We start from the raw sequence: 27180 nt of genomic DNA, 5'->3' as shown, positions 1-27180 counted from the left end.
ATTCGCCAATCTATGCTAGCCAATTCAAGCCTCATCCCTTGAAAGTTAGCCTTCTTTAAGTTCTGGACCATGGTCTCTGAATTAACTGTTTTATTCTCCATCCTAATGTAGAATCCATCATATTATGGTCACTCTTCCCCAAGGGGCCTCGGACAACGAGATTGCCAATTAATCCTCTCTAATGCCACAAACCCAGTCTAAGATGGCCTCCCCCCGAGTTGGTTCCTCGACATATTGGTCAAAAAAAACATCCCTTATGCACTCCAGGAAATCCTCCTCCACCGAATTGGTACAGTTTGGTTAGCCCAATCTATGTGCATATTAAAGTCACCCATTATAACTGCTGCACCTTTATTGCATGAAACCCTAATTTCCTGTTTAATGCCCTCCCCAACATCACTACGACTGTTTAGAGGTCTGTACACAACTCCCACTAACGTTTTTTGCCCTTTGGTGTTCTGCAGCTCTACTGTTGTATCATTCCTGAATGTTGAATACCCCTGGATGTTGAGTTTCCAGCCCTGCTCATCCTGGAGCCACGTCTCCGTAATCCCAATCACATCATATTTGTTAACATCTATTTGCACAGTTAATTCATCCACCTTATTGCGGATACTCCTTGCATTAAGACACAAAGCCTTCAGGTTTGTTTTTTGAACACCCTTTGTCCTTTTAGAATTTTGCTGTACAGTGGTCCTTTTTGTTCTTTGCCTTGGATTTCTCTGCGCTCCCCTTTTCCTCATGTGAGAAAAAAATCATTATTTGCAATTTGAAGCCACAGTTATTTGCTTGAACACGCATTCGAGGATTGCCTGACAAGAGAAGAATCTGCTGTGGGATTTTCCTATTCCACATCTGAAAGAAGGCAAGTTGCATAAGTTCGAAACATAGCAGTTTTAGCGAGAGCTTGTGTATGGGCTGTGTGGCAAGATGACCTCCTTGCCGCTTATTTTCAAAAAAAAAATCAAGACAAGACAAGACATGACTGACTGACTAACTTTGTTTATATATACATTATTTCTGTTGGATGCAAAAAGTAGGGGATAGATGTCTGACGTTGCTGTAAATAGGAGACGATGTTGCCGAGAGGTTCAGGCGATGGACTGCTAATCCAGTGTGCTCCCACCCTCGTCGTTATTGTGTTAAACATTTGACCCCTCTGGTTTTGTTGGCAATCACATTTAACCTCATTGCCAAATTCACCTTTTACTGACAAGTGTACAGCTCTTTGGGAATGTAATGTCTCAAATTAATAATATATTCATCAAAGTGAAAATATTAGCAGGACAAGGGAGAGGGGGACTCATCCGATATGTCTATGAGAGTCAGCACAGGCACGATGGGCCGAATAGTAAACTACCGTCAGAATTTGAGAGCTGCGTTCCTCGTTATCGGCGGCTCGTTGGTCTCGGTGTATGATTCTCGCTTCGGGATTTTCATAATTGGAAATGCGAGAGGGCCTGGGTTCAAATCCCGAATGAACCCTGCCAACTTTTAGTCAAAGAAACGCTTCTGAGCCGGTCGACATATGAGAAAACAGACATATTTCAAATTAATACATGTGATTTCGCTCCGTTGTTCCCTCATCGTCCAAATACTGGAGTTTCCCAGGAGCAAAGTGAAACTCACTGAACGGACAAAAATTAAAGTATCCCAGTTGTACTCGGCTCTGTGTCTCATTTGACAAATTAAACCCGTGTTTGGTTCCAGCCAATTCTTGATCAGTATATCTTCATTTCTGAATGTATGAGCTCACCTCCATTGGGATAAGCAAACATTCGGCGTCAATCTTCGCTGCAACGTGAAAAAGACTCTTCCCTGAAAATGAGTGCGTCCTGTTTCTCTCACGCTGAAATGATGTGAGAAGCTGGCTTTTGAATTAGTCCCTTGGCTGCCGAATTTAAACCGTACAAAAATCAATGCGGGGTGGCCAAGCTGCCTGGTCTGATTAAAAGTCGTTCACATCCTATATTTCAGGCATGTTATAGTGTTCTGGCCTCAACATTAGGTTCAACGTATCGGATCATAAGGACTGCTCCCATTGTCTGGTAATGGTTCTGCTGCTCACACTAACACCTCCTCTGGACCATCCTTTGTTACTTTATTGACCGCTTACCACCCACTTTGCCTTTTCCGCATTTATTATTCAATCACTCCTATGCTCCACTGTATCACAGACATTCCCTTTTGTCCTTCCTCGCTGCCTATTTTTTCCAGGCGCTATTTTTGTTGAAAAAATCTGAGAACTTTACATTTTTCCTAAAATATCAGAATGATCATCTGACTGAACCTGAACCCGGGATCCTGCCTGTCTATCACCTGTGGCTTCAACAACCGTCCCAATGATTTCGCTCCATTGTTCCCACAGCGTTCAAATCCTGGAGTTTCCCAGGAGCAAAGTGAAACTCACCTCACTGAGTAAAGTTCATGTTTCTCAGATGTACTCAGCTCTGTGTCTCATTGGACAACCTAAACCCGTGTTTGGTTACGGCCAATACTTGATCAGTATATCTTCATTTCTGCATGCATGAGCTCACCTCCATTGGGATAAGCATACATTCGGCGTCAATCTCCACTTCAACGTGAAACATACTCTGCCCTGAATATGAGTGCGTCCTGTTTATTTAGTGCCGAAAAGACGTGAGAAGCTGGCTATTGAATTAGTCCCTTGGCTGCCGAATTCAAACCGCACAGGAAATGAATCCGGGGTGGCCAAGCTGCCTTGTCTGATTAAAAGGCGTTCACACCCTATATTTCAGGCATCTTCTGGCCTCAGCATTAGGTCCAGCTTATCGGATCATTGTCTGGTAATGGTTCTGCTGTTCCCACGAACACCTCCTATATCCCATTCTTTTCTACTTTATTGTCAGCTTCCCAGTTTCACACCAGCAGAGAGTAACTAGCCCCTGGGAAAATGTAACTGACAATATTAGTCATTTTACCAACATTGACTTTTCGCATTGTGCCATTTATTATTGAATCACTCCTCCGCTCCTATGTATCACAGGCATTCCCTTTTGTCCTTGCTCGTTGACTATTTTTTTCCAGGGTGCTATTTTTGTTGAAAAAATCTGTAAACTTTACATTTTCCCTAAAGTATCTGAAAGATCATCTGACTGAACCTGAACCCGGGATCTTCATCCACAGAATCTGCACGAACTGCTGAGTTTTACTGAATTCTCTGTTTTTGTTCATTCTGTTTCCATATCCCTTTAAAGGTGATGTGCTGATGATCGGGATCATTCCCTGTCTCTGTAAAATGGTGTGCTATGAGTCCCGGTTCATTCTGTGTCTGTTTAAAAGGTATGTGCTGTCTGTCCCCGATTTCAAATTTCAAATTTCAAAAACTGCCTTTGGAGGGTGCCGTGCCGTCTCCCACCAGTCTCATATGCCGCAAGGCATGGATGGCGGTGGTCTGTTCACGCATTTCCATGATCATCAGCTGCATATCCTCTGATATGCGAGTGGACATCCTGGCAATGTTCTCCGTAAACCCACCAAACGCCTGGAGGAGCTCATGACTTATTGCAACACTCTCCATGCATAGTCTGTACGTGCCCTCATATCAATCTGCCCATCGCGGTGCATGCCGATCTCGCTGACTCAACCTCCGTAGAATCGGCGTGTGCACTGTATGCTTTTGGGTCACCTCCTGCAAACTGCTTGGGCCCGCTACTTCTTCTGTCGAAGACGGCGACAACGAAGTGTCCACGGGTACAACAATTTCGGAGCTGCAAGGGGCATCCTCCTCCGTTTCCATATCTTCCTCTGTGGCTCAGTGGTCTCACACTCCTCCTCCTCACCACCTGTGGTGATGACCACCTGCAATGGGGCAGGTGCAGGTGCGGCCTCCCTTTGCACCTCTGGAGCTGCAAAACACAATTGAGCTTATTGGAACAGAAGGGTACACGTGACTCTTGCTCTGCGCTGGCATACGTCGGAGGAGCAGCACTACTGCAATAAATGTGACCGAAAGACATTGCATATTAATGCATCATATGGTAGTACATCTATGTGGAATTCACTGCCCCAGAGAGCTGGATCGGTGATTATATTTGAGTAGGAGATAGACAGAATGATAAGGGAGTGAAGGATTATGAGGAGCAGACAGAGAAGTGGAGCTGAGCCCTACACCAGATCAGCCATGATCTTATCAAATGGTAGAGCAGGCTCGAGGGGTCAGATGGCCTGCTCCTGCTCGTATTTCTTATGATCTTATGTTGTTAACCTGAGAGTAGCACAGAAGCTGCATGCATAACATGACATCATTCGTATGTTATAATGAACTGACATTACATTACGTTGAACTTACACTGCTTTACATATTACTCACGTGACGCAAGGGAGGGTTCTCGTTTGTGTAAGCGAGAGAGTGCGTGCAAACGTGCTTCGCGATTTACTGTGCATTTCATGTCATGTGAGAAAAAAGGCATTACATGACATTTGATGCCATACTGGTTTGATTGAACACGCATTCGAGGACTGCCTGACAGGAGAAGAAACTGCTGTGGGATTTTGCTATTCCACATCTGAAAGAAGGCAAATGACATAAGTTAGAAACATAGCGATTTTAGCGAGAGCTTCCGTATGGGCTGTGTGAAATGATGACCTCCTTCCTCCTTATTTTCAATTACAAATCAAATCAAACAAGACACGACATGACTGACTGACTGACTTTGTTTAAAAATATATGTATATATTTATATATACGTATTTTATAAACATTCCCTACTTTTTAACTTTCACAACAAATGTACTTTTTCTGTTCTGCCTGCACTGGGCTCTGTTACATTTGACCTCTTCCACAGCACACGAAGCTGCTGTCAGATCCAGCAGAAAGGCACTCCCGACTTTAAAAGATTGACTTTGTTGCCCACATCTTCCATCGGGTCTTGTCTTCCACCATGGGCTTACTGTGTTTGGGTATTTACTGACTGCACCATTGATTTCTCGTGGAATTCATCCAGTCACACAGCCTTCGTTCAATCAAAAATATCTAGATTATAAAACAATTATTTATTTATTTAATTCAAATCAAGTTCAATTTTTTGCAATAAAATTGTAAAATTATTTATTTTCTTATTATGATAAATATATAGATATTTTAAATTTTCTTATTTTATGGGTTATTTTTACTTCCCTCCCTCCTTCCTGCCTGTCTATCACCTGTGGCTTTAACAACCGTCCCAGCCCCTACTGGTCCTGAGCCCCACACTAACTCACGCACAGCACAATTGTCTTCAAGAATGATTGAATTTCCACTTTATTCATTTAAAAGCGAACTCCTGTCAGTCAAGGGTCATTCTATATCTTAATAATAGTGATGTGTTTGCAGTTCAGGATCATTCGGTGTCTGCTTAAACGGGATGGTTGTCAGTTCTATTTCATAATTTGCCCATTTATGACGTATGTTCTCAAAATCCGGATCTTTCTGTATAGTTTTAAAAGGAGTGTGATTTCAGCTGCGATGACCGAATTGTGAAACTGTTGTGTTTCAAGCTACATTGACGTTGCCTGTGCCCGTGCGCATCTATATCGCAGCGCATTTATTCAGTACTCCAAATATGCTCATGTTTTCCTGCATTCATTACTTGAAATAACCTTTGTCCCAAATTTGATCTCAATATAAAAAACAACAACATTTGTGCAGATTGCAGCTGTGTCTTGGCCGAATGGATAAGGCATCTGACTTCGATAGTAACCACGATGTTATCAGAAAATTACAGATTCGTGTCCTACTGCAGTCAACGAACTCACTGCGGGAAATGTTATATTCTTTGTTTTGATTCTGCCTCAAAATCAAACATCTCTTGCAGTCACTCACCTGATGTAAAGGAAGGCTGTTTGCTTTAAGAAGCTGAAGGCACATTTTCATCACTGTCGATCTGGTTGCACGGGCAGAACAGGTGGTGAAGTAGACTTCATTGCACATTATTTCTGTTTGAATGCAAAAAGTAGGGGATGGATGTCAGACGCTGCTGTCAATAGGAGACGAGGTGGCCGAGATGTTCAGGCGATGGACTGCTAATCAAGTGTGCTCCCACCCGCGTCGTTATTGTGTTAAAGATATGATCCATCTGTTTTTTTTTGTTAATCACATTTAACCTCATTGCCAAATTCACTTTTTACTGAAAAGGATGCAGCTCTTTGTTGATGTAATGTCTCAAATTAAAAATATTATCATCAAAGGGAAAACATTAGCACGACTATGATAGGGTGACTCATTAAATCTCTGAGAGTCGACACAGGCACGATGGGCCGAATAGTAAACTACCGTCAGAATCTGAGAGCTATGCTCTTCGTTGTCGGCAGCTCGTTGGTCTTGGGATATGATTCTCATTTTGGGATTTTCAAAATTGAAATGCGAGAGGTCCCGGGTTCAAATCCCGGAATTGCCCTGACAGCTTTTCGTCAAAGAACCGCTTCTGAGCAGGTCGGCATGTGAGAAAACGGACATATTTCAAATTAAAACGTGTGATTTCGCTCCGTTGTTCCCACAGCGTCCAAATCCTGGAGTTCCCAGGAGTAAAGTGAAACTCACAGGACTGAGTAAAGTTCAAGTGTCTCGGATATACTCGGCTCTGTGTCTCATTGGACAACCTAAACCCGTGTTTGGTTCCGGCCAATACTTGATCAGTATATCTTCATTTCTGCATGCATGAGCTTACCTCCATTGGGATAAGCATACATTCGGCGTCAATCTCCACTTCAACGTGAAATATACTCTGCCCTGAATATGAGTGCGTCCTGTTTATTTAGTGCCGAAAAGACGTGAGAAGCTGGCTATTGAATTAGTCCCTTGGCTGCCGAATTCAAACCGCACAGGAAATGAATCCGGGGTGGCCAAGCTGCCTGGTCTGATTAAAAGGCGTTCACACTCTATATTTCAAGCATGTTATAGTCTTCTGGTCTCAACCTTAGGTCCAGCTTATCGGATCATAATCACCGCTCCCATTGTCTGGTAATGGCTTAGCTGTTTCCACTAACACCTCCTCGGTACCATTCTTTGTTACTTTATTGCCCGCTTACCATTTTCACACCAGCAGAGAGTTACTCGACCCTGGAAAAATGTAACTGAAAATATTAGTCATTTTACCCACTTTGACTTTTCGCATTGTGCCATTTATTATTCAATCACTCCTACGCTCCACTGTATCACAGACATTCCCTTTTGTCCTTCATCACTGCCTTTTTTTTTACAGGCGCTATTTTTGTTGAAAAAATCTGTAAACTTTACATTTTTCGTAAAATTTCGGAATGATCATCGGACTGAACCTGAACGCGGGATCTTAATCCACAGAATCTGCACGAACTGGTGAGTTTTACCGAATTCTCTGTTTTTGTTCATTCTGTTTCCGTATCCCTTTTAAGGTGATGTGCTGATCGCCGGGGTCATTCTCTGTCTCTCTAACATGGAATGATATCAGTCTCGGATCATTCTGTGTCTGTTTGAAAGGGATTGTGCTGATTCTCCCGGATTTCAATTTCAAATATCAAAAACTGCCTTTGGAGAGTGCAGGACTTTTAATTTCTTTGTGTGTTTGTGTAAGTAAGAAAGTGCGTACAAACGTGCTGCGCGATTTTACTCTGCATTTCATGTCATGTGAGGAAAAAGGCATCACATGTGACTTGAAGTCATACTGATTTGTATGAACAAGCATTCCAGAAATGCGTGACAGGAGAAGAATCGTCTGTGCAATTTTGCTATTCCACATCCGAAAGAAGGCAATTTACATAAGTTAGAAACATCGCAATTTTAGCGATAGCTTGCGTATGGGCTGTGTGACATGATGAACTCCTTCCCCCTTATTTTCAAATACAAATCAAATCAAGACAAGACACGACATGACTGACTGACTGACTTTTTATATATATATATATATATATATATATATATGTATATATTTATATATACGTATATTTATAAACATTCCCTACTTTTTAACTTTCAAAATAAATGCACTTTTTCTGTTCTGCCTGCATTCGGCTCTATTACATTTGACGTATTTCACAGCACACGTAGCTGCTGTCAGATCCAGCAGAAATGCACTCACGACTTTAAAATATCGACTTTGCTGTCCACATCTTCCCTCGGGGCTTGTCTTCCACCATGGGCTTACTGCGTTGGATAGTTACTGACTGAACACATTGATTTCCAGTGGAATTCATCCAGTCACACAGACTTCGTTCAATCAAAAATATATAGATTATGAAACAATTATTTATTTAATTAAATCAAATAAAATTCACTGTATTGCAATATAATTGTGAAATTATTGATTTTCTTATTATGATAAATATATAGATATTTTAAAGTGTCGTTTTGTCTGGGCTCGTTTTGCTTCCCTCCCTCCTTCCTTCCTGCCAGCCGATCACCTATGGCATCAACAACCGTCCCAGCCCCGCGTGGTCTTGAGCCCCGCGCTTACTCAGGCACAGCACAATTGCCTTCAAGAATGATCGAAATCCCACTTTATTCTTTTAAAAGTGAACTGCTGTCAGTCAAGGGTAATTCGACATCTTTGTAATCGGGATGTGATTGCTGTTTAGGATCATTCGGTGTATGCTTAAATGGGATGGTTATCAGTTCCGGTTCACAATTTGCCCCTTTATGACGTATTTTCTCATTATCCGGATAATTCTGTATAGTTTTAAAACGAGTGTGATTTCAGCTACGAAGACCGAATTGTTAAACTGTTGTGTTTCAAGCTACATTGACGTTGCCTGTGCCTGTGCGCATCCATATTGCAGCGCATCTATTCATTACTCGAAATATGCTCATGTTTTACTGCATCCATTCCTTGCACTAACCCTTATCCCAAATTTGCTCTCAATATAAAAAACAACACATTTTGAGCCCATGGCAGCGGCTGCATGGCCTAATGGACAAGGCGTCTGACTTCGATTGTACCCACAATGTTGTCAGAAGATTACAGTTTCGAGTCCTACCGCAGTCAACTAACTCGCAGTGTGAAATTTTATATTCTTTGTTTTGATTCTGCCTCAAAATCAACCATCTCGAACAGCCACTCACCTGATGTAAAGGAAGGTTGTTTGCTTTAAGAAGCTAATGGCACATTTTCATCACTGTCGATCTGGTTGCACGGGCAGAACAGGTGGTGAAGTAGACTTCGTTGCACATTATTTCTGTTTGGATACAAAAAGTAGGTGATGGATGTCTGACGTTGCTGTAAATAGGAGATGAGTTGTCCGAAATGTTCAGGCGATGCACTGCTGATCCAGTGTGCTCCCACCCACGTCGTTATTGTGTTAAAAATTTGATCCCTCTGTTTTTTTTGTCAATCACATTTAACCTCATTGCCAAATTCACCTTTTACTGACAAGGATGCAGCTCTTTGATAATGCAATGTCTCAAATTAATAATATATTCATCAAAGGGAAAACATTAGCAGAACTATGGAGAGGGGGACTCATTGAATCGGTCTCTGAGAGTCAGCACAGGCACGATCGGCCGAATAGTAAACTACCGTCAGAATCTGAGAGCTACGCACATCGTAGTCGGCGGCTCGTTGGTCTAGGGATATGATTCTCGCTTTGGGTTTTTCAAAATTGAAATGTGAGATGTTTCGGATTCAAATCCCGGACGAACCCTGCCAACCTTTAGTCAAAGAACCGCTTCTGAGCCCGTCGAAATGTGAGATCATGGACAGATTTCAAATTAAAACGTGTGATTTCGCTCCGTTGTTCCCACAGCGTCCAAATCCTGGAGTTTCCAAGGAGCAAAGTGAAACTCACCGAACTGAGTGAAGTTAAAGTATCTCAGATGTGCTCGACTCTGTGCCTCATTGGACAACCTAAAACCGTGTTTGGTTCCGACCAATACTTGATCAGTATATCTTCATTTCTGCATGCATGAGCTCACCTCCATTGGGATAAGCATACATTCAGCGTTCGTCTCCACTTCAACGTGAAACATGCCCTGCCCTGAATAAGAGTGCGTCCTGGTTCTCACGTGCCGAAAAGATGTGAGAAGCTGCTTTTGAATTAGTCCCTTGGCTGCCGAATTCAAACCGAACAGGAAATCAATCCGGTGTGGCCAAGCTGCCTGGTCTGATTCAAAGGCGTTCAGACCCTTTATTTCAGGCATGTTATAGTCTTCTGGCCTCAACATTAGTTTCCGCGTATCGGATCATAAGCACCACTCCCATTGTCTGGTAATGGTTCTGCTGTTCCGACTAACACCTCCTCTGGACCATTCTTTATTATTTTATTGCCCGCTTGCCACCCACTTTGCCTTTTCGCATTGTGCCATTTATTATTCAATCACTCCTACGCTGCACTGTATCACAGACATTCCCTTTTGTCCTTCCTCGCTGCCTATTTTTTTCCAGGCGGTATTTTTTTTGAAAAAATCTGTAAACTTTACATTTTTCCTAAAATTTCGGGATGATCATCTGACTGAACCAGAACCCGGGATCTTCATCCACAGAATCTGCACGAATTGGTGAGTTTTACAGAATTCTCTGTTTTTGTTCATTCTGTTTCCGTATCCCTTTTAAGGTGATGTGCTGATCGCCGGGCTCATTCTCTGTCTCTCTAACATGGTGTGCGATCAGTCCAGTTCGTTCGGTGTCTGTTTGAAAAGGATTGTGCTGACTCTCCCGGATTTCAATTTCAAATTTCAAAAACAGCCTTTAGAGAGTGCAGGATTTTTAGTTTGTTTGTGTGTTTGTATAAGCGAGAGAGTGCGTGCAAACGTGCTGCGCGATCTTACTATGCATTTCTTGTCATGTGAGAAAAAAGGCATGACATGTAACTTGAAGCCATACTGATTTGATTGAACACGCATTCCAGAACTGCCTGACAGGCGAAGAAACTGCTGTGGGATTTTGCTATTCCACATCTGAAAGAAGGCAAATGACATAGGTAGAAACATGGCGATTTTAGCGAGAGCTTGCGTATGGGCTATGTGACATGATGAACTCCTTCCCCCTTATTTTCAAATACAAATCAAATTAAGACAAGACAAGACATGACTGAATGACTCACTTTGTTTATATATATGTGTGTGAGTGTCTGTGAGTGTATACCTATATACAATGTATACATCCCCGCTTTTGAAATTTCACAATAAATGTGCTTTTTCTGAACTGCCTGCACTGGTATTTATTGCTTTAGTCCACTTTCACAGCACAAGGAGCTGCAGTCGAATCCTGAAATTGCACACCTGAAAAACAGCAAACAGAGACAGGTCACTTTAAAAGATCACCATTGCATCCCACATCTTCCCTCGTGGCTTGTCTTCCACCATGGGCTGACTGTGTCTGTCGGTATTTATTGCATGCACATCCTTATTTACAATGCTAGCCATCGAGACGCACAGCCTTCGTTCAATCAAAAAATAAATAGATTATTAATTAATGAGATATTTATTTAAATTAACTCAAATTCAATTTTTGTCAAATAAAATTCATATGTATTCATTTTTTTTTAAATTAAGTATATACATTTTACTAAATTGGCTTTTTGTCTGGGTTGGTTTTACGTCCCTCCCTCCTTCCTACCTGTCTATCACCTGCGGCTTCAATAACCGTCCCAGCGCCGCGTGGTCCTGAGCCCCACGCTCACTCACGCACGACACAATTGCCTTTAGCGATGATAGAAATCTCATTTTATTCTTTTAAAAGGGAACTGCTGTAAGTCAAGGATCATTCTGCATCCGGGTAAAAGGGACGTGCTTGCAGTCGCGGATCATTCTGTGTCTGGTTAAAAGGGATGGTTGTCCTTTCCGGTTGATAATCTGTCCCTTTAAGATGGATTTTCTCAAAATCCCGGTTCATGTTGTGTAGTTTAGAAGGAGTGTGATTTCAGCTGCAATGACCGAATTGTTAAACTGTTGTGTTCCAAATGGGGTTGCCTGCGCCGGTGCGCACCCACAATGCAGTGCATCTGTTCATTTACTCGAAATATGCTAATCTTTTTCGAAATCCACTCCTTAATATAGCAGTTTGCCCAAATTTGCTGCCAATGTACGCAACATCACATTTGGCGCAAATGACAGAGACCACGTGGCCTAATTGCAAAATTATCAGCAATTAGACTGCTCTGTGAAATTTTATATTCTTTCTTGGGATTCTGCCGAAAAACTAAGCATCTCTTACAGTCACTCACCAGAAGTAAAAGAAGGCTGTTTGCTTAAAGAATCGAGCCGCACGTTTTCATCATTGTCGATCTGGTTTCACGGGCAGAGCAAGCTGTGAAGTGGATTTTCTTGCACATTATTTCTGTTTGAATACAAAAAGCGGGAGATTGAATGACTGACATAAGAACTTAAGAATTAGGAACAGGAGTAGGCCATCTAGCCCCTCGAGCCTGCCCCGCCATTCAATAAGATCATGGATGATCTGACCGTGGATTCAGCTCCAACTTGCCGGCCCGCTCCCCATAACCCTGAATTCCCCTATTTTAAAAAAATCTATCTATCTGTGATTTCAATACATTCAATGAGCTCGTCTCAACTGTTTCCCTGGGCAGAGAATTCCACAGATTCACAACCCTCTGAGAGAAGAAATTCCTTCTAAACTCGGTTTTAAATTGGCTCCCCCGTATTTTGAGGCTGTGCCCCCTCGTTAGTTCTGGTCTCCCCGACCAGTGGAAACAACCTCTCTGCTTTTATGTTATCTATCCCTTTCATTATTTTAAATGTTTCGAAAAGGTCACCCCTCATCCTTCTGAACTCCAACGAGTAAAGACCCAGTCTACTCAACCTATCAACATAAGATAACCCCCTCATCTCCGGAATCAGCCAAGTAAATCGATTCTGTACCCCTCCAAGGCTAGTATATTCTTCCTTAAGTAAAGTGACCAAGCTGCACGCAGTACTCCAGGTGCGGCCTCACTAATACCCTGTTCAGTTGCAGCAGGACCTCCCTGCTTTTGTACTCCATCCCTCTCGCAATGAATGTCAACATTCCATTCGCCTTCCTGATTACCTGCAGCACCTGCAAGCTAACGTTTTGCGATTCATGCACAAGGATCCCCAGGTCCCTCTGCACCGCAGCATGTTGTAATTTCTCCCCATTCAATTAATAGTCCCTTTTACTGTTTTTTTTCCCAAGGTGGATGACCTCACATTTTCCGACATTGTATTCCATCTGCCAAACCTTAGCCCGTTCGCCGAACCTATCTAAATCTCTTTCCAGTGTCTCTGTGTTCTCTATGCAAACCGCTTTCCCACTAATCTTTGTGTCATCTGCAAATTTTGTTACACTACACTCTGTCCCCTCTTCCAGGTCATCTATGTATATTGCAAACAGTTGTGGTCCCAGCACCGATCCCTGTGGCACACCACTAACCACCGATTTCCAATTCGGACGCTGGGGTAATTAAGCAATGCGGTGTCCGAGAAGTTAAAGCGATGGCCTTCTAAGCCATTCTACTCAGCCGACATGGGTTCGAATCCCATCCTCGCCCTTTTTCTGTTACACCTATGAACCACGCTGGTCGTTTTATCAATCATATTAAACCTCATCGCCAACTTCCTCTTCCACTGTCAAGGATGCTGTACTTTGTCATAAGAACATTAAAATTAGGAACAGGAGTGGGCAATCTAGCCCCTCGGGCATGCTCCGCCATTCAACGAGATCATTGCGAATCTGGCCGTAGACTCAGCTCCACTGACCCGCCCGCTCCGCATAACCTGTAATGCCCTTATTGTTTAAACAACTATCTTTCTGTGATTTGTATACATTCAATGAGCTAGCCTTAACTGCTTCCTTGGGCAGAGAATTCCACAGATTCACAACCCTTGGGAGAAGAAATTCTTCCTCAACTCGGTTTTAAATTGGCTCCCACGTATTTTGTGGCTGCGCCCCCCTAGTTCTAGTCTCCACAACCAGTGGAAACAAAGTATTTGCCTCTATCCTGTCTATCCCTTTCATTATTTTAAATTATTCTATAAGATCACCCCTCATCCTTCTGAACTCCAACGAGTAAAGACCCAGTCTACTCAATCTATCATCATAATTAAACCCCTTCATCTCTGGAATCAGCCAAATGAATCGTGTCTGTACCCCCTCCAAAGCTAGTATATCTTTCCTTGAGTAAGGTGACCATAAATGCACGCATTACTTCAGGTGCGGCCTCACCAATACCCGCCACAGTTGCAGCAGGACCTCCATGCTTTTCTATTCCATCCCTTTTGCAATGAAGGCCAACATTCCATTCGCCTTCCTGATTACCTGCTGCACGTGCAAACTAACTTTTTGGGATTCATGCACAAGGACCCCGAGTCCCTCTGCACCGCAGCATGTTGTAATTTCTCCCCATTCAAATAATATTCCCTTTTATAGTTTAAAATTCCAAGATGGATGACCTCACACTTTCCGACATTGTATTCCATCTGCCAAACCTTAGCCCATTCGTTTAACCTATCTTCATCTCTTTGCCGCCTCTCTGTGTCCTCTACACAACCCGCTTTCCGACTAATCTTTGTGTCATCTGCAAATTTTGTTACACTACACTCTGTCCCATCGTCCAGTTCATCGATGTATATTGTAAACAGTTGTGGTCCCAGCACCGATCACTGTGGCACACCACAAATCACCGCTTTCCAACCCGAAAAAGTCCCATTTATCCCGACTCTCTCCTTTCAGTTAGCCAACCAATTCTCTATCCAAGCTAATACATTTCCTCTGACTCTGCATAACTTTATCTTCTGCAGTAACCTTTTGTGTGGCACCTTATCGAATGCCTTTTGGAAATCTACATACACTACATCCATCGGTACACCTCTATCCACCATGCTTGTTATATCCTCAAATAATTCCAGTAAATTAGTAAAACATGATTTCCCCTTCATGAATCCAAGTTGCGTCTGCTTGATTGCACTATTCCTATCTAGATTTCACGCTATTTCTTACTTAATGATAGCTTCAAACATTTTTCCCACTACAGGTGTTAAACTAACCGGCCTATAGTTACCTGTACTTTTGTCTGCCCCCTTTTTTAAACAGAGGCGTTACATTAGCTGCGTTCCAAACCGCTGGTAACTCCCCGGAGTCCAGAGAATTTTGGTAGATTATAACGAATGCATCTGCTGTAACTTCCGCCATCTCTTTTAATACCCTGGGATGCATTTCATTAGGACCAGGGGACTTGTCTGCCTTGAGCCCCATTAGACTGCCCAGCACTACCCCACCTAGCGATAGTGATTGTCTCAAGGTCCTCCCTTTCCACATTCCTGTGACCAGCAATTTTACGCATGGTTTTTGTGTCTTCCACTGTGAAGACCGAAGCAAAATAATTATTTAGTGTCTCAGCCATTTCCACATTTCCCATTATTAAATCCCCCTTCTCATCTTCTAAGAGACCAACATTTACTTCAGTCACTCTTTTCCGTTTTATATATCTGTAAAAGCCACGTCTCAAATTAATAATATTTTCGTCAAAGGACGATGGAAAGTGGGACTAATTAGATCGGTCTCTGAGGGACAGCACATGCAAGATGGGCCGAATATCCTTTCACACTGCCGTCAGAATCTGAGAGCTACGATCTTCACTGTCGGCGGCTCGTTGGTCTTGGTGTCTGATTCTCGCTGAGGGATGATTACATTTGTAAATGCGAGAGGTCCCGTGTCCAAATCTCGGACATGCCCCTCCATTTTTTACTCAAAGTTCCGCTTATCACAGCCGGTCGACATGTGAGAAAACAGACATATTTCACATTAAAACGTGTGATTTTGCACCGATGTTCCCACAGCGTCCAAATCCCATAGCAAAGTGAAACTCCAACTTAGTAAAGTTAAAGTATCTCAGAGGTACTCGGCTCTGTGTCTCGTTGGATAACCTAAACCCGTGTTTGGTTTCGGCCAATGCTTGATCAGTATCATCTTCCTGTCTGCACGCATAAGCTCATCTCAATTAGGATAAGCATACATTCAGCATCAATCTCCAAATCAGCCCTGATTATGAGTGCGTCCTGTTTCTCTGGAGCTGAAAATATGTGAGAAGCTGGCTTTTGAATTAGTCCCTTGGATGCCGAATTCAAAGCGGACAGGAAATCAATCCGGGGTGGCCAAGGTGCCTGGTCTGATTGAAAGGCGTTCACATCCAATATTCCAGGCATGTTATAGTCTTCTGGCCTCAACATTAGGTACAACGTATCGGATCATAAGCACCGCTCCCATTGTCTGGTAATGGTTCTGCTATTCCTACTAACACCTCCTCTGGACCATTCTTTGTTACCTTATTGCCCGATTACCGCCCACTTTGCCGTTTCCCATTGTCCCATTTATTATTGAATAACTCCTGCTTTCCACTGAACCACAGACGTTTCCATTTGAACTTTCTCGCTGCGTATTTTTTTCCAGGCGCTATTTTTGTTGAAAAAATCTGCACTCTTTAACTTTATCCAAAAATATCGGAATTATTATCCGACAGAATGTGAAACCGGGTTCTTCATTCACAGAATCTGCACGACCTGCTGAGTTATACATAATTATCTCTTTTTATTCATTCTGTTTCCGTATCCCTTTAAAAGCGATGTGCTGTCTGTCCTGGATCATTCTCTGTCTATTTAAAATGGTGTGCTATCAATCCCGGATCATTCTGTGCCAGTTTAAAAGGGATGTTCTCTCTGTCCCGGATTTCAAATTTCAAATTTCCAAAAATGCCTTTGGAGGCTGCAGGAATTTTATTTTGTTTGTGTGCTTGTATAAGCCAGAGTGTGTGCAAACGTGCTGTGCGATCTTACTGTGCCTTTCATGTCATGTGAATAAAATGCATTGAATGCAACTTGAAGCCATACTGATTTGACTGAACACTCCTTCGTGCACTCTCTGAAGTTAGATAAAACTGCCGTGGGATTTTGCTATTCCACATCTGAACGAAGGGAAAATAAACAAGTTTGAAACATAGCGATTTTAGCCAGGGCTTGCGTTTGGGCTTTGTTACATGATGACATCCTCCACCCTTAATTTCCATTGAAAATCAAATAAAATAAAAACAAGACAAGACATGACTGACTGATTTTGTGTTTATATATATATATATATATGTGTGTGTGTAAATTTACATACAATCCCAACTTTTTCACTTTCAAAATAAATGTGCGTTTTCTATTCTACCTGCAACGGGCTCTATTTCATTTGACTCCTTTCACTGCAGAAGCAGCTACTGTCACTTCCAGCAGAAAGACACACGCAAATTTAAAAGATCGCCTTTGTAGCCCACATCTTCTCTCGTGGCTTGCCTTCCACCATGCGCTTACGGTGTTTGGGTATTTACTGACAGCAACCCATCATTTCCAATGGAATTCCTCCAGTCACGCAGCCTTCGATCAATCAAAAAATATATAGATAATGAATCAATTATTTATTTATTTAAAACAAATCAAATTCTTTTTTTTTCAATAACATTTATATTTATTTATTTTCTTAAAATGTTAAATGTATATATATATTTGTAACTTGGCTTTTTGGCTGGCTTGGTTTTACATCCCTCACTTTTTCCTGACTGTCTATCGCCTGTGGTTTCAATCACCGTCCCAGCCCCGCGAGTTCCTGACCCCCACGCACACTCATCGCACATTTGCATTCAGGGATAATAGAAATATCACTTTATCCTTTTAAAAGGGAACTGCTGTCAGTTAAGGGTCATTCTGCATCTGTGAAAAAGGGACGTGCTTGCAGTCGTGAATCTTTCTGTGTCTGTTGAAACAGGATGGTTATCAGTTCCGCTTCATAATCTGTCCCTTTAAAACGAATTTTCTCATAATTCCAGATCATCCTGTATTGTTTGAGAAAGAGTATGATTTCAACTGCAATGATCGAATTGTTAAACTGTTGTGTACCAATTTACATTGGGGATGCCTGCGCCAGTGCGCACCCAGATCGCAGTGCATCTGTTCATTTACCCGAAATATGCTCATCTTTTCCTAAACCTACTCCTTCATGTCGCAGTTGCCCCGAATTTGCTCCCAATATAAACAACAACAAATTTTGCACTGATGGCAGATGCACAGTGGCCAATCGCATAAGGTGTCTGACTTCGATTACAGCCGTGACGTTATCTGAAAATTACGCATTCGACTCCTGCCGTGGTCAATTAGTTTGCTGTCTGAAATTTTATATTCTTTGTTGTGAATCTGCTGAAAACCAACCAGCTCTTCCAGTCACTCATCTGAAGTGAAGGAAGGCGGTTTGCTTTAAGAATCTAATGGCACGTTTTCATCATGATCGATCTGCATGCATGGGCAGAACAACCTGCGAAGTGGACTTTCTTGCACATTATTTCTATTTCGATACAAAAAGTAGCAGATTAAATGGCTGACTTTGCGCTACGTAAGAGACGAGGTGGCCGAGAGGTTAAGGCGATGGACTGCTAATCCATTGTGCTCTGCACGCATGAGTTCGTAATCCCATCCTCGTCATTAATGCGTTACAGCTTTGACCCGCCTGGTCGTTTGTCAATCAGATTCAACCTCATCGCCAAATTCCCCTTTTACTTACAAGGATGCTGCACTTTGCTCATGTCATGTCTCAATTGATAATATATTCGTCAAAGGGATAACATTTGTCGGACTATGAAGCGGACGATTAATTATGTACGTCTGGAGGGACAGCACACGCACGATGCGCCGAATATCTTTTCTCACCACCGTCAGAATCTGAAAGCTGCACTCCTCAATCTTAGCAGCTCGTTGGTCTAGGGGGACAATTCTCGCTGAGCGATAAACACATTTGAAAGGCGAGAGGTCCCGGGTCCAAATCATGTACGAGCCCTGCCAGTTTTTTCTCAAAATTGCGCTTCTCACAGCCGGTCGACATGTGAGAAAATACAAATATTTCACATTAAAATGTGTGAATTTGCGCCGATGATCCCACAGCGTCCAAATTCCAGAGCAAATAGAAACGCACAAAAATTAGTAAAGTTAAATTATCTGAGAGGTACTCGATAGACTGCGAATATATTGTCCTCTGCACGCATGGGTTCGAATCCCCTCCTCGTGATTGTTGTGTTACAGCTTTGCCCACCGTAGTCGTTTTCTCAATCACATTTTACCTCATCGCCAAATTCCCCTTTTACTGACCATAGTGCACTTTGCTCATGTCTTCTCACGTCTAAAATTAATAATATATTCGTCAAAGGGATAATACTTGTAGAACTGTGGCGAGAGGGACCAATTAGCTAGGTCTCTGAGCGACAGCACAAGCACGATGGGCCGAATGTCATTTCTCATTACCGTCAGAATCTGAGAGATCCCCTCTTTTCTGTCGGCGGCTCGTTGGTCTCGGGGTATGATTCTCGCTTAGAGTTGACCACATTTGAAATGTGAGAGGACCCAGGTCCAAATCCCGGACCGGCCCCACAATTTTCTATTCAATATTCCGCTTCTCACGGCCGGTCGACGTGAGTAAACAGAAATATTTCACATTAAAACGTGTGATTTTGTGCCGATGTTCCCAAAGCGTCCAAATCCCAGGGCAAAGTGAAACTCACCCAACTGACTAAAGTTAAAGTATCTCAAAGGTACTCGACTCTGTGTCTCATTTGATAACCTAAACCCGTGTTTGGTTCTGGCCAAGACTTGATCAGTGCATCTTTCTGTCTGGACGCATGAACTCACCTCAATTGGAATAAGTGTACATTTAGCGTCAATCTCCACCTCTGCTCTGAATATGAATGCGTTCTGTTTCTCTCGAGCTGAAAAGATGAGAGAAGCTGGCTTTTGAATTCGTCCCTTGGCTGCCGAATTCAAAGCGGACAGGGGTGGCCAAACTGCCTGGTCTAAATAAAAGGCGATGACACCCTATATTTTAGGCATATTATACTCTTCTGGCCTCAACATTAGGTTCAACATATCGGATCATAAGCACCGTTCCCATTGTCTGGTAATGGTTCTGCTGTTCCCACTAACACCTCCTCTAGACCATCGTTTGTTACCTTATTGCCAGATTACCACCCACTTTGCCAATTACCCGTTATGCCATTTATTATTTAATCACTCCTGCGTTCCACTGTATCAAAGACGTTCACTTTTGTCCTTTCTCGCTGTTTATTTTTACCAGGCGCTGAATTTGTTGAATAAATCTGTAATCTGTAACTTTTTCCTAAAATATCGGAATGGTTATCCGACAGATCGTGAAACCGGATTCATCCTCCACAGAATCTGCACGATCTGCTGAGGTTTATGTAATTATCTTTTTTTTATTCATAGAAACATAGAAACATAGAAAGATAGAAAATAGGTGCAGGAGTAGGCCATTCGGCCCTTCTAGCCTGCACCGCCATTCAATGAGTTCATGGCTGAACATGCAACTTCAGTACCCTATTCCTGCTTTCTCACCATACCCCTTGATTCCCCTAATAGTAAGGACTTCATCTAACTCCTTTTTGAATATATTTAGTGAATTGGCCTCAACAACTTTCTGTGGTAGAGAATTCCATAGGTTCACCACTCTCTGGGTGAAGAAATTCCTCCTCATCTCGGTCCTAAATGGCTTCCCCCTTATCCTTAGACTGTGTCCCCTGGTTCTGGATTTCCCCAACATTGGGAACATTCTTCCTGCATCTAACCTGTCTAACCCCATCTGAATTTTAAACGATTCTTTGAGGTCCCCTCTCATTCTTCTGAACTCCAGTGAATACAAGCCCAGTTGATCCAGTCTTTCTTGAGAGGTCAGTCCCGCCATCCCGGGAATCAGTCTGGTGAACCTTCGCTGCACTCCCTCAATAGCAAGAATGTCCTTCCTCAGGTTAGGAGACCAAAACTGTACACAATACTCCAGTTGTGGCCTCACCAAGGCCCTGTACAATTGTAGAAACACCTCCCTGCACTTGTACTCAAATCCCCTCGCTATGAAGGCCAACATGCCATTTGCTTTCTTAACAGCCTGCTGTACCTGCATGCCAACCTTCAATGACTGATGTACCATGACACCCATGTCTCTTAGCGCCTCCCCTTTTCCTAATCTGTCACCATTCAGATAATAGTCTTTCTCTCTGTTTTTACCACCAAAGTGGATAACCTCACATTTATCCACATTATACTTCATCTGCCATGCATTTGCCCACTCACCTAACCTATCCAAGTCATTCTGCAGCCTCATAGAATCCTCCTTGCTGCTCACACTGCCACCCAACTTCGTGCCATCCGCAAATTTGGAGATACTGCATTTAATCCCCTCGTCTAAATCATGAATGTACAGTGTAAACAGCTGGGGCCCCAGCACAGAACCTTGCGGTACCCCACTAGTCACTGCCTGCCATTCTGAAAAGTCCCCATTTACTTCTACTCTTTGCTTCCTGTCTGACAACCAGTTCTCAATCCATGTCAGCACACTACCCCCAATCCCATGTGCTTTAACTTTGCACATTAATCTCTTGTGTGGGACCTTGTCGAAAGCCTTCTGAAATTCCAAATATACCACATCAACTGGTTCTCCCTTGTCCACTCTACTGGAAACATCCTCAAAAAATTCCAGAAGATTTGTCAAGCATGATTTCCCTTTCACAAATCCATGCTGACTTGGACCTATCATATTACCTCTTTCCAAATGCACTGCTATGACATCCTTAATAATTGATTCCATCATTTTACCCACTACCGATGTCAGGCTGACCGGTCTGTAATACCCTGTTTTCTCTCTCCCTCCTTTTTTAAAAAGTGGGGTTACATTGGCTGCCCTCCACTCCATAGGAACTGATCCAGAGTCAATGGAATGTTGGAAAATGACTGTCAATGCATCCACTATTTCCAAAGGCCACCTCCTTAAGTACTCTGGGATGCAGTCCACCAGGCCCTGGGGATTTATCGGCCTTCAATCCCATCAATTTCCCCAACACAATATCCCGACTAATAAGGATTTCCCTCAGTTCCTCCTCCTTACTAGACCCTCCGACCCCTTTTATATCCGGAAGGTTGTTTGTGTCCTCCTCAGTGAATACCGAACCAAAGTACTTGTTCAATTGGTCCGCCATTTCTTTGTTCCCCGTTATGACTTACCCTGATTCTGAATGCAGGGGACCTACATTTGTCTTTACTAACCTTTTTCTCTTTTAGATATCTATAGAAACTTTTGCAATCCATCTTAATGTTCCGTGCAAGCTTCTTCTCGTACTCCATTTTCCTTGCCCTAATCAAACCCTTTGTCCTCCTCTGCTGAGTTCTAAATTTCTCCCAGTCCCCGGGTTCGCAGCTATTTCTGGCCAATTTGTACGCCACTTCCTTGGCTTTAATACTATCCCTGATTTCCCTAGATAGCCACAGTTGAGCCACCTTCCCTTTTTTATTTTTACTTCAGACAGGAATGTACAATTGTCGTAGTTCATCCATGCGGTCTCTAAATGTCTGCTATTGCCCATCCACAGTCCACCCCTTCAGTATCATTCGCCAATCTATCCTAGCCAATTCACACCTCATAACTTCAAAGTTATCCTTCTTTAAGTTCTGGACCATGGTCTCTGAATTAACTGTTTCATTCTCCATCCTAATGCAGAATTCCACCATATTATGGTCACTCTTCCCCAAGGGGCCTCGCACAACGAGATTGCTAATTAATCCTCTCTCATTACACAACACCCAGTCTAAGATGGCCTCCCCCCTAGTTGGTTCCTCGACATATTGGTCTAAAAACCCATCCCTTATGCACTCCAGGAAATCCTCCTCTACCGTATTGCTTCCAGTTTGGTTAACCCAATCTATGTGCATATTAAAGTCACCCATTATAACTGCTGCACCTTTATTGCACGCACCCCTAATTTCACGTTGATGCCCTCCCCAACATCACTACTACTGTTTGGAGTTCTGTACACAACTCCCACTTACGTTTTTTGTCCTTTTGTATTCTGCAGCTCTACTCATATATATTCCACATCATCCAAGCTGATGTCCTTCCGAACTATTGCCTTAATTTTCTCCTTAACCAGCAATGCTACCCCACCTCCTTTTCCTTTTATTCTATATTTCCTGAATGTTGAATTCATTCATTCTGTTTCCCCTCTTAAGGGGATGTGCTCTCTGTCCGGGTTCATTCTCTGTTTGTTTAAAATGATGTGCAATAATGGTGTGTCATAATCTCGTTTGCACAGATTGAATCTAAATTGTTCAAGATGGAATATTGCGTTTTCTCGATCACAATAAACAATATTTTGTTGTAAATGTTGGCTTTTTATGTATTGTATCAGAGGAGGAATTGTCTGAGTCCTTTTTTTTCACGTTCGAGGCAAACATTGGTATCGATTCAGAATCAATGCACAGATTGTCATCGAGATAAATGCAGCGAGAAATACAGGCAGCATTGGCACACATGGCGGAATAGATAAGACAGATGCTTAAATAAAAAAGGGACTAAAACTCCAAATGGAAGTGACAGGTAGCTGATTGATATGAGTGAGTGGAGCCGATAGTTCAAAGGCGTGGTTGCACTCCGTGGCTTAACTAGTCAAAGCACTTGTCTAATAAACAAAAGATTGTCGGTTTGACTCACAGCGGGGCTGGCAATTACTGTCTTTATGGTTCACAAAGGGTGAGTTTCTTGCCATGTGACATAGCTGCAATCCTTTTAACCTTAACTGGGGTTGCACTAGTTTCAATTCTGGATTCAGGCCCGTGTTGGTGCGGGGCCTTGGTCGCATTCCACCGCTGCTATAATTTCTGGCGGGGTTGAATTTGGCTTCATCACAAAAACTACATATTTTTTAACCAGCGCCGTGTGTAACTTTGCTATAGTCAGTAGAACTCTGTGGCAGCTGGTGTGTGGCGCCGTGATCGTGTAGTGATTAGTACGCTGTGTTGTGGCCGCAGCAACCTCGGTTTGAATCCGAGTCACGGCACATCTCGCTTTATATCTTTTGTTCACTCGGGCACCTGCTGATAGAACACAGCGAAACATTTATTCTTACTACATGAAACAGATATTACGTTTTTAGCAGTAGAAACATATTTACTCCTTCATCTCACTTTATATATCTTGTTCACTCCGGCACCTGCTGATAGAACACAGCGAAACATGTATCCTTTCTAAATGAAACAGATATTACGTTTTTACCAGTTGAACATTTTTACTCCTTCAAACCCACCTCTTCTCCCAGCTTTTTCTGCCTTCCACAATCAGTAGCCCTCCTTTACTTTGCTGACAATTCTCCCTGTAATATTTTTTCCGGTGATGGCCTGTCGCCAGGCCAAATGATTGAGGTTATTTAGTTCAATGCTAAAGAAGTCCAGTCATTGTCGTTTAACTCACCGGCCAAAACATGTCTTTCTCCGTTCTGAATCTGTCTCAAAACCGACCATTTCTGACATTCGCACACCTGATGTAACGGAAGGACCTTTGCTTACAGAAGCTGATTGAAGAATTTTTGAACATTGTCGATTTGTGTGCACGGGCAGGACAAGCGGCGAAGGCATGTTTTCGCAAGGGATTTCTGTTTGGTTACAAAAATCAGTAAACGGGAGGGTTGATTGTGTTGCGGCACTAGGTGGCCGACTTGATAACACGATGTACTATGAATCCAAAGTGTTCTGCACGCGTGGGTCCAGTCCTATCCTCGTCGGTATTGTGTTAAATATTTGATGAGTGTGGTTCTTTTGTCAATCACCTGAAAATTCATGTCCAATTCACATTTTCTTTTAACCTAGCTTGCTACACTCAGCTCATGTCATGTCTCAAATTATTAATATATACTTTAAAGAGAAAATACTTCAAGGGAATGCAGAATAAATTGTAAGACACTAAGAAGTGTAGCGGAACAATGGACCTTGCAATGCAGGTCCACAGATGCCCGAACCTAGCAGGCCAGGTAGATAATGTGGTTAATCAGGCATATGGAATACTTGCTTTTATCAGCCGAGGCGCAGTATTCAAGAGCAGGGGGGTTATGCTTAAATTCTACACAACACTAGTTAGGCCAGAGGTAGAGTAGTGTGTCAGCACATTACAGGAAATATGTAATTGCATTGGAGAGGATACAGAGGAGATTTACGAGAATGTTGCCTGGACCGGAGAATTTGAGCAATGAGGAAAGATTAGATAGGGTGAGTTAGTTTTCTTTGGAACAGAGGAGGCTGAGGGGAGACGATAATCAGACATATACAATTATTAGGTGCCTAGATAGAGGTGCTGACGGGACCTATTTCCCTTAACGGTGCGGTCAACAAAGAGGAGGCAAATATTTATTGTAATTTGTAGAAGGTTTAGAGGTGATTTGTGGGGATAATTTTTCACCCAGAGGGATCTGTAACAGACCGCTGAAAGGATGGTCGAGGCAGATTCCCTGCCCAGGTTTCAAAAAGTACCTGGATTTGATTTAAAGTGCCGTTATCTTCAAGAGTATGGAACAAGAGCTGGAAATTGGTATGAGGCTGGTTAGCTCCTGTTTGGCAAACGTGGACACGATGGGCCGGAATGACCTCCTTCCATACCATGACATGCAATGACTCAATGATATGCATTTGTGTGAAGAGAATTGTGAACTTTTTCAGGGCCACTATTGTGATCAAAAGTGTTTCACGTAAAGATAAACATATACTGAATTTCTGAACAGAAGCATTGCAAAGTGGGTCCGCACACACACAGGTGAAGCAAATGCGCTTTCGATCACATCATCTTAAATATTCGCTAATCAGAACTGTAATCGCGCTCCTTTGAAACAGAAAAAAACACAGAATGATCTAGAACTGAGAGAATATGCATTGTACACAGGCACAGAATGATCCCGGACTGAGAGTATATGCATTTTACACAGGCACAGAATCATCCCGGACTGAGAGTTGGTCCCTTTTACACAGACACAGAATGATCCTGGACTGAGAGAATATCCCTTTTACACACACACAGAATGATCCTGGACTGAGAGAATATCCCTTTTACACGCACACAGAATGATCCGGGACTGAGAGCACATCCCTTTTACACACACACAGAATGATCCAGGACTGACAGCACATCCCATTGACACAGACAAAGAAAGGTTCAGAACTGACAGCAGATCCCTTTTAATCAGACACAGCGTGATCCGGGAATGACAGCACATCCCTTTTAAACAGACACAAAATGACCCAGGACTTACAATACATCCCTTTTAAACAGACACAGAATGATCTGGGACTGATAGAATCCCCATTTTAAAAAGCACAGCTTGATCCGGGATTGACAGCGCACAACCTTTAATATTCTCAAAACTCCCTTATGCTCAGGCTTAATACTATTTTTGGCAATATTATAAATTTCTTCCTTGAATCTAATACTTTCTTTAATTTCTCTTGTTAGCCACGGTTGTAACATTTTTATTTTATGTTGTTATTCCTTCAACGAATGTACATTGTAGCGAATTATGACATTTTCTTGAAATGCTTGCCATCAAAAGTGAATTGGCTAACATTTGCTAGGGATCAATTGCCGGGCTATGTGGAAAGTGGGTCTAATTGGATAGCATTTTCACAAAGCCGGCTCAATCATGATGGGCCGAAAAGTCTCCTTCAGTTCTCTGTCATTCTCGTATACTCATCCTCTAACTCGGTGACTTGAACACATTCAATAAGCTAGCCTCAACTGCTTCCTTGGGCAGAGAATTCCACAAATTCACAAACCTCTGGGAGAAGAAATTCCTTCTCAACTCGGTTTTAAATTGGCTCCCCCGTATTTTGAGGTTGTGCCCCCTAGTTCTAGTCTCCCCGACCAGTGGAAACAAGCTATCTGCCTCTATCTTTTCTATCCCTTTCATTATTTTAAATGTTTCTACAAGATCACCCCTCATCTTATTCCTTTATGTCTGTCCTTCCAAAATATCAGATACCCCTGAATATTTAGTTCCCAGTCCTGGTTACCTTGCAACCACGTCTCTGTAATGACTATAAGATCATACTCATTTGTATCTATTTGTGCCGTCAACTTTGTTGCGAATGTTACGTGCATTTAGAGAAAAAGCTTTAAAATTTATATTTTACCCTTTTTTCCTGCTTGTTTCTTCTGTCCTACAGCTCAGTTTCTACATTTTTGCTTTTTAATTCCAACTCCACTCGCATCCCTATTGAATCTATTCTCAGATTCCCATCCGCCTGCCAAACTAGTTTAAACCCTCCGCCACAGCACGAGCAACCGACACCTCCCGCCCCACCCCCACCACGCGAGGTTATTGGTCCCGGCTCCGTTGACGTGCAACCCATTCGGCTTGTACACGTCCCAACTCTGCCAGAAGTGGACACAATTTCTCAGGAAA

The 27180-nt window shown here is 42.6% G+C and overlaps 1 non-coding gene across 1 annotated transcript; it reads left to right on the top strand.

Moving 5' to 3' along the window:
• The first annotated feature begins 18308 nt into the window (after nucleotides 1-18308).
• trnas-gcu (transfer RNA serine (anticodon GCU)) lies at nucleotides 18309-18391 on the top strand. Its single transcript has one exon. It is a non-coding gene; the product is annotated as a tRNA-Ser (tRNA).
• The last annotated feature ends 8789 nt before the right edge of the window (nucleotides 18392-27180 follow it).

This window comes from Pristiophorus japonicus, chromosome 25 (genome assembly GCF_044704955.1).
Source record: "Pristiophorus japonicus isolate sPriJap1 chromosome 25, sPriJap1.hap1, whole genome shotgun sequence".
In the NCBI taxonomy this organism is placed as follows: domain Eukaryota; kingdom Metazoa; phylum Chordata; class Chondrichthyes; family Pristiophoridae; genus Pristiophorus; species Pristiophorus japonicus.
The sequence above is the reverse complement of the archived record's forward strand: the minus strand, read 5'-3'. Positions and strand labels throughout refer to the sequence as shown.